The 14,162-nt window shown below is 45.4% G+C and overlaps 1 protein-coding gene across 3 annotated transcripts in view; it reads left to right on the top strand.

Annotated features, from left to right (window-relative positions):
- Window positions 1-14,162, top strand: part of PRICKLE2 (prickle planar cell polarity protein 2) — a 103,984-nt gene that overhangs the window by 15,174 nt on the left and 74,648 nt on the right. The window contains exon 1 of one of the 3 annotated variants that reach the window (XM_058422212.1): window positions 11,626-11,726. The exons of the other annotated variants lie outside the window; for them this stretch is intronic. The gene's annotated coding sequence lies outside the window, so the exon portion shown is untranslated. Of the gene's footprint in view, window positions 1-11,625; window positions 11,727-14,162 lie in introns of those variants that run through there. 3 annotated transcript variants of the gene reach the window in all.

Raw genomic sequence — 14,162 nt, 5'->3', positions numbered from 1 at the left:
GTGTCTGCTGCTTTGACCTTGTTGCTAGCCGACCTGTGAGATTTTCAGCTAAACCTTTTTTAGTATTCTCCTTATGTAGTTTGAATTTATTCCGATGGACTGCAGTGATGTGGTGGTGTTCAAGCCAGGCTTGAGTTTTTAACTGATAAAAATTTGATATCATTCTTCTATCTTGGCCCCAAAGAACAAAGCTGCAGAACTCAGCTAATCTTACAAGGTTCTGTCTTTTTGATCTGACAGCTTCTGAGAATGGTTTCTGCAGCACCCAGACTTTAAAATAGGACAAATTCCCAATTTCCCAACCTGCAATTAAAATTTGGCTTCCAAATCAATGTCTTTGGTCCTAAATGCTGAGCAGAGACAAATTTTGGGTCGTGTCCCTCTGCAAAATGACCACAGAGATGATGCATGCAGGTATGTGGCCTTTCACTGAGCCAGGGAAGGGGTGACCCCAGCTGCAACCTAAGAGAAGATTCAGATTTTCAGGAAATGGCATTACATTTCCCAGTCACTGGAAGTCTTTACAGTTGAGGGAGGATTATCTTTGGAGATGATTTAGTCATTCTGAGTTCTGGAGAACTGTCTTTGCTGAGGTCTTCTTGCTGGGAATGCTCAGGTCCCTTTCAGCTTCAATGGTGTCTCCTCTTGTGGACAGAGATGCTCAAAAAAAGGGGACTGAATGAAGTTGCCATGCTTTTGGCTACCAGGCCCCTTCCTGTGAGCCTCCTCAAAGGCAGAGGTTGGGTTTTACTGCTGGAGCTTGGCTGCTGCTGTCACTTTCCCCACAGCCACCTCTTGAGGGGGTTGATGGTTGGTTTTGGCAGGAACTGTTTTATTTTGTGCTTGGAAACGCAGTGATCTCAGCTGTGTGCTGGTCTGCGTGAGGCTGGGTATTAGAGCTGCTTTGATGTCTGCACTGATACATCTTAAGGCAGCTCAGGATGATTTTCTGCAGTAGCCCTAAGGTGCTTGCACAGAAAAAGGCGCTTTAGAAGTGTAAATTCTGTTTGAGGACAGATTTTGCTCTGCTGTTCTCTCTCAATTCAGGATGAAGCGGTAAAAATGTAGCATTTAATAAATGTTTGTAAAGGTTTGGAAATGAATTGCCATAAACATAAAAGATGTAACCAAATGTCTGCCTAATCCCCACCTTAAGGGCACATTAAATGCAGGAAGAGTATAATATATTAGAAACTAGGATTGAAAAGCAATGAGGATTTGGGAATAGATCTTTTCTACCTGAAGCTTATAAATTATTTTACTTCAGGCTTAGGGATTTAGACATCTACGTACAATAGGGAGCTACGCAGCAGCCCAATTCTCAGCCAGCACAGCTGGCATCATTCTACTGAGTCATTTTAGCTACAAATCCATATGGCACAGCCCTGTGACGTGTGTTACAGCGCGGTGTCCTGACGGAGTGTGACATGGGAATCATTCCTCACTTCAGCACAGGGTAAGGGACTGCTTCTCTGAAGTCAATAGGTAATTAGATAAAAGCACCTAATGTGTTTTCATTGTTGGAATTGAACAGAATGAAGAAGGGGATGTGGCATTGCACAGTGTCAGCTGGGGAGCTGGGCTTGCTTCGCTGCAGAGGTGCCTTCTGCCATCTCCAGCTTCGGTTTGAAATCAAAAAAATAAAAAAAATCCAACCAGTTTTTTTATATCCTGAAAAACTCAGCAGGAGCCAAATGCTGTTATCACTCTGAGATTTTTTTTTTTTTTACCTGTGACATATTTTATTTCTCTCTAGAGAAATAAAATCAGAACACATTGGAACTGTCTGGCTCCAGCTGCCATTCCCCCTGTATCTGTGGGAGCTAGGCATCCCAAAGATCTCCTTTTTCCCATGGAGCTGCTGGACCCTCAGGCTACCCTTTAGTCGTGCCATGTCAGCAGGACCATGCCGTGGTTTTGTGTTGCAATTAGTGATATTTAGCATTGTTTGGTTTTGGGTAGAAACCAGGCTGTGCTCTGTGGTCCAGCTGTGATTCCTGTTGTGATTTGTATGGAAATCAGGAATATTTCTCTTGGTGGAGAAATAGCAGGGAGGTGTCACCAAAACCCCCGTTGGACGCGTGTCTTGTGACGTTTTGCTGGTGGCAGTAGAGCTTTGCATTCTTTGGGACCAAGGCTTGAGGATGTGGGGTGGAAAGGACTGCAGGGAGTTGGCTCTCATGGATTGTGGTGGAGGTGGTGATGACGGCCCTCAGAGGAGCAGAGGTGGTGGTAGGGAATTGCCCTTGATGGCAGGTAGCATCAAGGAACCAGCAAAGGATTACCTCATCCTCTAAATGACAGGGAGGAAAAGTGCCTGGGCAAAAGGGAAGGGGCCAAAATACTGGTGGCAGAGCTGAAGGTAGCCTGGTTAAAGGTAAAACCAGTCCCATGTCTTATACTGCAGGGCCCCATGGAAACGGGGAGGGCTTTCTTCTTCTGTTGAATTGGGCTCTATGCCAGGTGAAAGAAAACATTTTCCCAACACCAAATGGAAAAATGCAAGGCAGACATCTTAAATGAACTGTTAAAGGAATAGAGCCGTGAAAAGAATACGTTTGCTGTGCACTGGAGTTATGGATTTAACAGATTTTTTTACTATATGCGACCTTTGCAGTTTGTAAAAAGTGAAATCTGCTGCAGAAACTCAAATTATATTCAAGGCTGAAAGCAAACCTCGGGTTTCATCGCTGTTCCTGGCCTCAGCTTTGCTCAGGAGGAATGGACAGTATCTCTCTGTCCTCCTCAAATCTTGCTGTGATTTTCCTTTCTCCTTTAGCCCTCTCCTTGCTCTTTCTACAGATCACTCGCAGTTTTGCTCGTGCTTTAAAATAACCCAGGCTAAAAAGTGCAATCTGCATTTCAGCGATTTTTGATTACACCCACGTCCTATATTTATTGCCATTTAAATCATCTATGTTAGTTTGAGATGTGTTTCTCTTGAGCAAGGCAAAAAACCCATGACTGCGTTGCTAACTGTTGCTAAGGGAAAGAAGATATTTATTCATCAGGGCACTTCTTCAGTACTGCAAGGATGGTAGCCATGGAGGAGGAGTGGAAGGAAAAGAACGGTTTTGCATTTAAGCCCTTTCTGTTATTGTTGTTGGACTCTTGCCATATCTACTGATGGTCAGCAGATGTCTTTTTTTCTCCCCTCCCAGCATTGTTGGATTAGAGGTGCAGTTTAGCTTATGGTGCAGGGCGGCTGGTCCGAGGAGCCTGGTGTGAAACCCAGAGGGTTTCTGGAGTGATCCACAGGGCTTTGGGGAGTCCACGGTCCCACAGGCATTACAAGGCTCCTGTGTTTTGTAGCTCTCAGTCTCTACTAAAGACACTCTCTACTTCCTGGCTTCAGAACGTCCTTTTAAAAAATCCCATCAAATCAAAGCCACCAAGAGCCAAAAATGATGCACGTGGCTGTGTTCCCTCCCTGAGCTGCTGCTGGAGGATGTGCGGCAGTCCTGTTAGCTGGTTCTTGCCAAGGGAAGAGGTTTTCCTTTCAGCTGTCATAGCAACAAGAAAATATTGTTTTGATGGGGATCAAATTAAAAATTAAATTTATCTCTTTCCTAGTCAGCAAATTGCTCACTCATGAAAAATATAAATTGCTTTGATCAGGGTAGATGTCTTTTTAAGCACCTCTGTAGATTTCCAGAGTGGATTCTGCAAATGCCTCGTGCCACATTATGTCTCTGCTGGGTTTATGTAGAGTATCCCTTGAATCTGAGCTTTATTTTGCATTAGGCTTGGGTTGAAAAACTTCCTTGGTAAAAGTTCCTTGGTGCTCCTAACCGGCCAAAGCATATGGGGGAGAAGTGGGGAAACAGATCTGAAATGTGCCTGGACTTGTCAAGTGTAGCATTTCTGTGTTTTCAACTATAAAACCAGAGAAGCAAACATTAATTTGGTGGTTTACAAGATGCTCTGGTTCTTGGAATGCAGAGGTGAACACAGCCTGGGAGTGGAGAGGAGGGGGTGAGTCAGGTAATTGGGAGTGTCTGTGACAGTGCTGGGGAGAGAGCAGTGTGACAGTCTCTTGCATGTGTTCCTAAACCCAAGTTTTTCCAGTCTGGGGACTTCCTAAGCCGTGGTGATTTCCAAGTATTAGGTCTCCCTGGATGTCTTTCTGTCCTGTAAGTTACTTGCTTTGAGCCCACATGGACTTCTGGCATCCACAGCATCACTCACCAGGGCTGGGTGTCCCTGCATGGAGGAGATCATCTTGCTTAGGTTACTCTGAACCCAGGTAACTTCCTTCAGCAAGGTCACACCATCCAGGTAGAGAGGCAGAGGAGGGAGAGACCTTCCCAGGCTGCCCACAGATCCTTACCAGCACTAGAGCTGCACTGATGGCCACATTTTTTCTCAAAGCAGTACTTGGAAGCTCAAGCAAGTTGTATCTCTTTCCCTATTGGTTTATAGTATAGCAGCAGTTGCAAATTTACTCAGCCTATCTCATTCTCTCATCAGTTTATCTGTAATAAACATTCCTAATAGATAAGGAAGAAGCTTTGTGGTTGGATGTAAGGCAAAAAAAGGAGAAGGTTTTTCTTGGAAATCATTTAAACATCACAGGCATTCTTCTGCAGAAGTGAACAACCCCCTGTCCAACATTGCACAAATAATTGGGCTTGTTTTGTTCAAAAGACGTCCTGGTAGCTCAGATGCTTCAATGGTTTGTGGATGTAACCAGGATGAATGACTCTGACCTGACATGTGCAGTGGAAAACAATATATTGAGGGCTGCAGAAGTCCATGGTGCTTTGATTGGAAATGATCTTCCAGACTCTGATGACAGAGGGATACCAGGGACTTCCTACATACTACATGGGGTGTACAAAGTCAAGCTGTCTGTGAGAGGGGCTGTCCCATTGGCCATGTCCCTTCAGCTGCTCTTGAGACAAGCTCTGGCTGTGGGTTGCCAGAAGCAGGGGAGGACGGAGAAATCATTCAGAAAATAACCAGGTTCACCTTTAATACAAGTGACTGGTGGGCTGTGGGACATCTGAGCTCTCCAGGTGCCCAGGCCTTGGTGCAAAAGTGGTGACTTTGTAATGACTGTGCCACACTCACACACTCTTGCACACTCAAATACAATCACACACACACTAACACACAGACACTCGCACAAACTCCTCTTATATATTTGAACAATTTAAATTACATGTATAAATGGCAACATCTGTTATGGAAGCCTGGTCCAGGCAAATTACTGCTTTAGGAAGTCGGTGCAGATCCTCCTGTGATTCACTTTTATGCTTGCCGGAGTCACATCATACCCGCAGCACTTTTTTCCAGCTATGATAGGTGTGTCTTTTTTCTTTTACACCCACATCAAATTCCTAAAATAAGAGGAGTGTAAAAGGGAAAAGAAATTGGAGTTTATTTTCCTCTGGAGTCCATGGGGCTCTGGAAGTTATTATTAGAGGTGAAGTCATTACAGAGGAGGCTGTAGCCCTTGGGGAGGGGTGTGGGCAATGCTGCTCTTGCAGAAGGAGGGGTGTTGGCGGCCACGGAGTCCTGGGCTGAAGGGACACAGGCAGCAGTGGGAAGGCTGGAGAAATCCCTGTCTACACTTTGTCCATGATTTTGGCTGGATTGGAGACGCTGTTCTGCTGTGTGTCCCTCCTTCAGTGTGGTGACACTGGCAGCAGAGGGGAACTGCCCTGGGTGCTCCAAGCTCCACCACATCTGCAGCACCATCCCATCACTGGCCTAAAGTGCCCACGCGACACCGGGAGCTGGATGGAGCTGTTCTTTATTTTTACTTCACGTAAAAGAGAGTTGGATCCTTGTTACCTTGGAAACCAGCAATCCTAATTATAAGGAGTTTGATTCTCTGGATGTGAAAAGCTATATGATTCTTCTTTTTCTTTCTTAAAAAATAGGAATTAAAAATGCATTTCATAAAACAATAACCCCGTACCTAATGTAAGGTTAATCTTGAATGTTTTCTGTATGAGTGGTGTCCTAGAAATATAGAAAATGACAGTTCTGGTGTGTCTGTAATGGTGAGCCAGGCTGGGATCAACAATACCACCCTTTGCTGCCCACTGCTTGTGCTGAACCATCGCTGCCTTCAGGCCAACACTGAAAATAAATCAAAATGATTGCATTCTCTCTGATTTTCCTGGGTTGGGGAGTGGTGGTTTGGTTTTGGGGCATTTTTTGTTTGGTTTTGTTTTTCTGGTTTGGGTTTTTTGGCAGCACGAAGAGAGGAGATAAAGCCAGAGGGCAGAAGTGAAAATATCTCCTGCAGGGAACTCCAGATTGCAGCCAGGCAAAGAGCTCAGCACCGCTTGGTGCAGAAAGGATTAAAGTCTGTGCAGGGCTTATGAATAGCCCCATTGAGCAACTGCTGGGCTGGAAGCTAAGCAGTGGCTAAAGTGTTTTGCCAGATCTGCTGGAATTTGCATTTTTCAGACAGCAGTGAAGTAATATTATGATTTACAGCAAAACAGGATGCGAGTCAGTATGTAAATGCTGAATAAAGAATGCTGCGTGTGTGCAGAGTGGCCTTTGCAAGTGGTCTCAGAGTTCATCCTCCCCAACCCTCTGTCCTTTGAGGGTAATAGCTGAAAACTGCAAAAATTAGGGAGCGTTTTCTGCCTTGGCTTTCTGGCTTCTTTTACTTGAAGCATACAGCAAGGGGACCATCCCATGCCGGTCAGAGTGTTGGCTGTATTTGGGTCAGGAAGGTTACCAGGGGGGCAGAGATTTGCACATGGAATTGATTATTTTATTCCATTTTTAGAATGTGCTTAGTGTGGTTTAAGGCTAGAATTTGTCTTGTAACACAGATATTTAAATCCTGGCCTGGAACTGTAGCTAAAAGGAGAGCATTTAATACTTGCTAAATCCCTGTTTCAAATAAACATGTGAGAGAGCAGCTTTCTGGTTTATTGGTGAAGAAACAAAGCTGATATTTTAGAATGTATCCAGTTAAATTCTGCATAGTGGGATTTCACGTGAGGTTAAACATTTAGAGCCATGTCCCTTCAAGCATGAGAAGCAGGGACTGATGAAGAGGTGTTTAGCTATAACTTCATCCATGGTTTTGACAAGGACTTTTTCCAGCCCTGGGTGTGGTTGCTGATGAGTTGGGAATGGCTGGCATGTTCTGGCTAGATGGCATCGTGGAAGGAGCAAGACTCATTTTGTTAAATTTATGCTTGGAGCTGATGATCTTAAGGGTCTTCTCCAACCTAAATGATTCTGTGATTGCCACCCTTGGCTAGGTCTGCATCATATGGATGAGAGACCATTGTGGGAGTGGGTTGGTGGGGTCACAGCAGCTCAGGGACTTTGTTGGGGAAGCCTGGGCTGCCCCATGGTGGCTCTCCATGGGCTGCACCCTCTGAGGCTCCAGCATCCCTCTGGCTGGGTGGCACATACTGGTCTCTCGTCAGGATGCTCCTCCATGGGACTGAGCGACTCTGAAGAGCCTGGATAGAGGGCAGGCTTTCTGTCCAGGCCAGCCCAAGGGTGGTTTGATGTGTTACTGCACTTCACTTCTGTGGGGATGATCAGCACCACCAGACACTCTTTTAAGGCCTGGGGAATAATTTGGGAGAGGGCAGGCAAGCAGCACTCTCTGTTTGCAGGAGTGGGATGGGTGCCTGCACCGTACCTGTGTGCAAATGGGATGAGGGAGCTGGAAACACCAAAGATGTTCATCCTGCAAATGGCTTTCAGTTAATGGGGTCCTGATATCCGTGATTATGTGGCAAATTGTGTGCTTGAAGTTGCATGCACAAATGGTTTTTCAAAGGCAGCAGAACTGACTCCTGTACTCAATATTAGGTATGTGTTTCAGTGCCTTGTTGAATTGTAGAGAAAGCAGCTAACCCCAGCCAGGACATCAGCTGGGCTTTTCCTGGACTGAAAGAATTTTCCAACCTTTTAAATACATCAGGATTTTCACAAGACATCCATCTCTGGTTTTAAAAACCCATCACCATGGTATAGCCTATCAGTGTCTGACAGCTGTGACCAAGTAAGAATTACCATGTCTTGAAGAGAATTTATGAAGCCACAAATTATCTTTTACCTATTGAAAATTAATGCAGCACTAGTGGTTTTGGACTAACACAAAGGAACCATAGTACTTTTTTCATTTAACAGTCAACTTGTGACTGATACAATTTTTTAATGTACACCTCCCCAAATGTTTGGAATGTATAAATATATATTGCACATTAAAAAAAATATAAAAACTATTAGGCAAGAATCGCGCATTAAAACGTATTTTACGTGTTTTTCTTAGGCTCAGTTGGCCATATGTTAAAATAAACTTCAGCAATGGCAACAATTCTTGTTTGAGATTATGTCTTAATAAAATAGTATGTGGGTGGTAAATACAAGCAGATACATTTCTGCACAGGAACTGGGATTCAGCTATTTTATGTGATGCTTATCTAAACTATCCCCACTGAGTAGCTTCCACCTGCATCCTCTAGGTTAAGAACTGGTCCCATTCCCACTGGAGTCAGCAGGACCTCTCCAGTTGTATTGGTAGAATGTGCTGTTGCAAGGGTGGGTGCCCGTGGGGTGGATGGAGCTGGGATGGAGATGAGTGCAGAGCTGCTCCTCTGAGAGCATCTTAGAGCTCCTGCATCTACTAAAATCCTTGGTAGGTACAATACTGGGACAGCAGGCAGGTCCTGCAGGGCTCGGTGCCTCAGAGAGGCTGTTCCATGCAGGGGCTGGATGCAGGCACTGGGAGCATCCCACCCTGTTCTTGTGGGTATGATGAGAACATACCCAGTATGATTTGGAATGGGGAGGATGCCAGGCAGGCTGGATAATATTTGCATTTTCACCTGACGCTGTAGTAGTGAGGTGCCATGCAGCAGAAAATGAACAGTTAGAGAGAAAGGGAATGGTGTCCTGGTGTCACTGTCACCGGTCTAAGGGTCGGGAAGGGGAGTGGCTCTACCTGGGGTCAGCTTCTGTGGTGTCCTGGCCCCTCTGGCTCCCACCTCAATACCAAACCCATCCCTGTGCTATTTATCTTCATCATTTACTTAACTTTGCATTCATTCAGGATTTAACTCTGCAGCCTGTTTTAATTGGTGGGGCTGCAGCGTTGTTGTGCTAAACTCAAGACAGATGGTGCTTGATGGTGGACCACACACCGAGACCACAGAAATGGTGCTGGCCAGTCCAGCCAAGCAGGGTCCTGTGTGGATAGCAGTGGGTGGGAGCCAGCCCCAAGTCTGGGATGCTTTGCTGAGCTGCCTTAGACACCAGGTGGGGAGAGGCAAAGGGAAGGGGCCATGCAGCATACAAGGGACGGCGTCACCTCTCCAGCTCAGCCACCTCTGTTTTCCCCATGGAATGGAGATTTTCATAGAAGAGCAGTGGAGAGTTTGCCAAGTCCAGCTCCATCACCTCAGTTTTTGTCTTTGTTTTTGCTGGCAGGAGGGACTGGAAGGGTTGTGCAGTGACATGGCTGAAAGTGGTGTCTTCCCCTTGCAGGCAGGACAGGGAGAGAGGGCAATGCCAGGCAAAGGCTTTCTAATGAAGGGATGTGACTGTGCCTGGACAGCATTAGCTCAGTGCCTCAGTTGCTGTGGCACCTGGCACATGTTGGGCTAGGATAGCGCTCTGCCCAAAAGCTCAGGCTGTTTGCCTCATTGCTTGGAGCCCAGGCGGGGGCACAGGGATGATTTTCTACCAGGAGATCCCAAAACTTGTGCTCTTTTGCAACACCTGCACCAGGACCCCTCAGGGCATCACACATCAACCCAACCTATGTGGCTGTAGTGATGCTCAGTCACTGTATCAGTGCTTCTGCACACCCTGACGGCTCTTCCTGCTGTTGTTGAGCTGAGGGCAAGGAAGGTAATCCTGGCTCCAAAGAGGTGAGGCTTCTTATGGTGCTCACTGGACTCTCTCAGAAGATGCTGGTAGAAATTAAAGGGAGGAACACTTCTAAGGCCTTATGAGGAGTGGTGAGTGAGCTGGGGGGGGGGCTCAGCCTGGAGAAAAGGTGGCTCAGAGAGGCTCACTCTCTACAACTCCCTGAAAGGATGTAGCAAAGTGAGGGTCAGCTTCTTCTCCCAGGTAACAAGCTAGAGGACAAGAGGAAATGGCCTCAGGCTGCACCAGGGGAGGTTTAGGCTGGATATTAGGAAATAATTGTTCACTTAAAGGATTGTCAAGCGTTCAACAGGCTGCCCAGGGAAGTGGTTGAGTCATCATCTCTGAAGGTATTTAAAAACAAAGTAGAGGCACTCAGGGCCATGGTTTAGTGGTGGGCTTGGAAGTGCTGGGTTCATGGTTGGACTTGATGATCTTGGAAGTATTTCTTGACCTAAACAATTCTGTGATTCTTTAAACTTGTTCCCTCCCCGAGATGATTACAAGCACAGTGTTTGAATGGTGCCTGCTTTGCAGCTGGGCTTTTTTCCCCAGGGTGTGTAGGTGCCCTTCCTGCAGCCCATGCACGGGCTGTTGGAGATGTAGGGCAGAGCATCCTGATGAGATGGTCTTGCAACTGAGAACACATGTTGATGACCTCAGACCATGAGAGGCCATGATTCACCAGAGCCCTCTGATGAGATCAGAGATTTAACCACTTGAATTTCATGAGACCTCCAAAGAAGGAAAAAGCCACTTCTGAACAGACTTGTCCTCTCTTGTCCAGTCCTGCAGGCAGGCAGTGGAGCTGGTGGACAGTGGTTTTGTGAGCTGCCAGGAGAGCCAACAGAATGTGCTGACCATGTGAAAGTGCAGGGTGGTGCAGAGGCTTTCTCATCTCCCTTATGGAAATCGGTTTGCAAGTAGAAACAGTTCTGCAATTAGAAGCTCATCTGTCTGTGACTCGGGTTGTATAAAATACCTTCACACTTTCCTTGGACTAAATGCAGGATAACAAATGCTGGGATGCTGACAGCTGGATTAAGGGTGATTATCACAAGGTTTCAGGAGAATTAACATGACAGTAAAATCAGAAGAAACCCTGGGAAACAGTAAGGAGTACAACAGGGGAAGACGCATCCTGTCAATCTTCCAAATGGCTGAGTGCTTTGGTGTGGTCCAGTCACAGGGGCTTGGGAAGCAGGATCAGATCCTTGGATACATGGCTGGATGGGAAAGGCAGAATCACATATCTGTCTTGGGTTGTAGCTCACCCAGTATGAAATAAAATGCAGTCCTGGATTATTGGTTGTGCTGCAGCCAGGGTGCTATTATGTGCATTTTTATGAGGCGTTTTATCTAGAAGTGCTTTTTCTCTCGAGGACTCTTTAAATTGATTTTCCACACCAACTTATTTTTATAATTGCATCATGTTTACTGATTCTGGCTCGTGAACTTATAACATCTGAATGCTGTAACTGCGAGGCAGCCAGCTTTTCTGGGGGGGTGCTGCCTTGAATAAATTCAGTACAGAGGAACAGATAAGGTCAATTAATTAACTTGCACCCAGCCTCAGTAATGAAGGGTGTTTTACCCAGAGAGTTGCACCTTGTCCTGGGCTCTGCCCAGGGGCAAGCAGAGGAGAGGTTACCTTATTTCAGTGGCTGCAAGTCTGCTGGTGCAAGATGAAAGCAGCAGAGTGGAGCCAACGTTCAAAGCTGAAGTCTGAAATCTCTAAATAGAAAATGGAAGTAAACAGGAATAAGAGAAAGAAGAAAGCTCTTTACAGAAATTCTGATGAACAGCTGAAGTAATGAAGATGAGAAGTGCGAGTTTGTTGTCATTAGTGAAGTAAACAAGGGGTAGGATTTTAAATATTTTGACCTATAGATTTTTTTCTTTTTCTGCACTAAACTAGTTTGAGTTGCCTGTTCTGTCATTCAAGGAATACCATTTTACTGGGGAATATTGCTTTTCATCACATCAGCTGCTGATCTGTGGTGCAAATCTCTTGCCATAATATTCTGCCTGCCATTTCACTCGATTCCTGTGGCAGGGTTCCCTCCAAGTGTGGGGTGAAATGGTGACAAACAAAGCAAAAAGCTGTCCTGACCTTGCCACAGTTGGACATTTCCACTCAGAAAAATGTGCCTTTTTAGAACCTCTTGGGACTGGCAGCAAGTGGGTTCGTGTTTAGGGCTAGCTCACAGTGCGTTAAGAGCCTGGCCTGGCATGGCACGGTGCTCAGAGTTCTGACAGCTCCCTGGTAGCAAGCTGGGGTTCCCTCTGATTTATGCCCCATCAAACCTTCCTACAGTTCTCAGATTTTCTGCCAGAGTGTGGGTGCAAAGTTTCACAGGCCTTGGTTCAGGTGTTGCACTCTGTGCCTGTCATTAATAAACAGGATTTACATAAGTAAGAGGGTGGAATATTGCTCACAGCCCTCGTTTGGTGTAGAGTAGCTCTCCACTGATAAACTGTTTTTGTTGAAGAGGAAAATAACGTTTAAATTAAATGGATAAGCAAATAGCTGGATTTGGCAAACAGATGTGAGAAGTGGAGTAGAAATCAAGTTGTGGAATTGTAACAATAAGTGCAATATTGTCAGGGCTGAGTGTCCTAGATCCCCTCCACCTCTGGTCCAGCATCAAAGCAGACAGGAGCGGCAGGCACATGGTGACCTGCTCCACAGCAAAGCAGCTTCATGTGGGAATTTCAACCCATAGTGAACATTTCTTTAAAATCACTGACAAGCAGGAAATTTTTCAACAGCTTTGAGAACAACATGTTGATGGCAACAAAGCAAGTTTTTAACACTGAGGAGTGGAGAACAGTGTTATTCTCTGAGGATCTGTTGCTCTAACACATGAGTTTGTACTGGGGTGCTTTGCTAACGTGATTTATTACTAGGCTCGTTATTATATGGCCTTTCTAAATGATGCTTTATTAATTCCAAGTGTTTGTTTGGTGCCTTTGAAATAGAAAAGGGCCAAATCTGACAGTTCAATAGTTTGACATATTTATTGAGATCACTGTACTCTGGTTATCACTCCCTCCAGCTCCACAATGGGTTTCTTTACCCTGCGTAGGGGTTTATGTACTGCACATGGAAGTACTATAAAAATTAAAACAGCTTTACCTTTGTTTTTCTTGCTGTCTGAGCTCCAACCTCACAGCCCATCCCAGCCATCCAGAGCTGGGGGAATTTGGGGGATGGGCAAAAGCAAGGTGTGGCCATTCTCATTTGTTCTTTTCCAAAGTAGAAGGCCCCATTTTGTGTCAATAAAATACCTTACGCTTAAAAGAGAAATCTTGCTACAAAAGAGGTGCAAATTATAAGAGAGCTGTCATAAAGGCTCCTTGGAAAAATGTAAGCAAAATAGATATATGTGTACTACATATATAATGTAAGTGTAGATACTATTCTTTTTATTCTGTTTTATTTAAAAAGAGAGGGGTTTTTTCTATCTCTCTTTACCAGTGGTGTGGTCCCATCTGGAAGCCATTCTTTCAGACCAGCATCCCTACACAAGAGATCACCATTTTGTTGTTTAATATGAGCCCAGTTCCCCCGAGCATTCGGTATATCCCAGCACTGGATGTATTTCTTATCATCCATATTGCCTGATTAATGCTGCACAAACTGACCCTGTAGCTGTGCAGCCGCTTTTGTGTGCCTGGTGTCACCTCCTGGAGCCAAACAAAGGCACGTGCCAGGGAACCCAGGCCACAGATCTAGGCGTGTAATGTTGAAATATGGAATTACAGGGCTGTTAAGCAACCCCCACAGCCTAATTAAAGTTAGACTCCCATTTTCTAACCCTCTGGCCCAACAGATTGCTGAAGGTTTTTTGTTTTGCTGGGTTTTTTCTTAAAAAAAAAAAACGAAATCAAAATAAGCCTCAGATGAGAGGTCTGAAGGAAGGGTTAATTCTGTGATGGCTTGATGGCTGAAGAGTCCCTGGGTGCTGGCCATGTAGACATACCTTGGAGGCAACTGGATGGGGATCATGTGCTTAATTTCAGGTGCTCACCTGGGGCCTTTTTTTTTTGGCATCTATGGCACTGCACAGATTTGAATGAACCCCAAGCAATTCTCCTTAAGGTGGGAATGACTTTTTTCCAGATACAATGAAAGTGAGAACTTTTTTCTGCTGATGGATAGGAGAACATGGAAAGTTCCCAGTGCGGCTCAGTGTATAAGGGAACACCACTCCTCCAAAAAGGAGAAAAGAGAAGTCAAGTCCATATGGAAAGCCCAGTTGGAACTGGGAGGGGGGCAGAGGTGTGCACAGGCT

The sequence above is a fragment of the Hirundo rustica genome, chromosome 12 (assembly GCF_015227805.2).
Source record: "Hirundo rustica isolate bHirRus1 chromosome 12, bHirRus1.pri.v3, whole genome shotgun sequence".
Taxonomy (NCBI): domain Eukaryota; kingdom Metazoa; phylum Chordata; class Aves; order Passeriformes; family Hirundinidae; genus Hirundo; species Hirundo rustica.
Note: the sequence above shows the minus strand (reverse complement) of the source record. Positions and strands in the feature narration are given on the sequence as shown.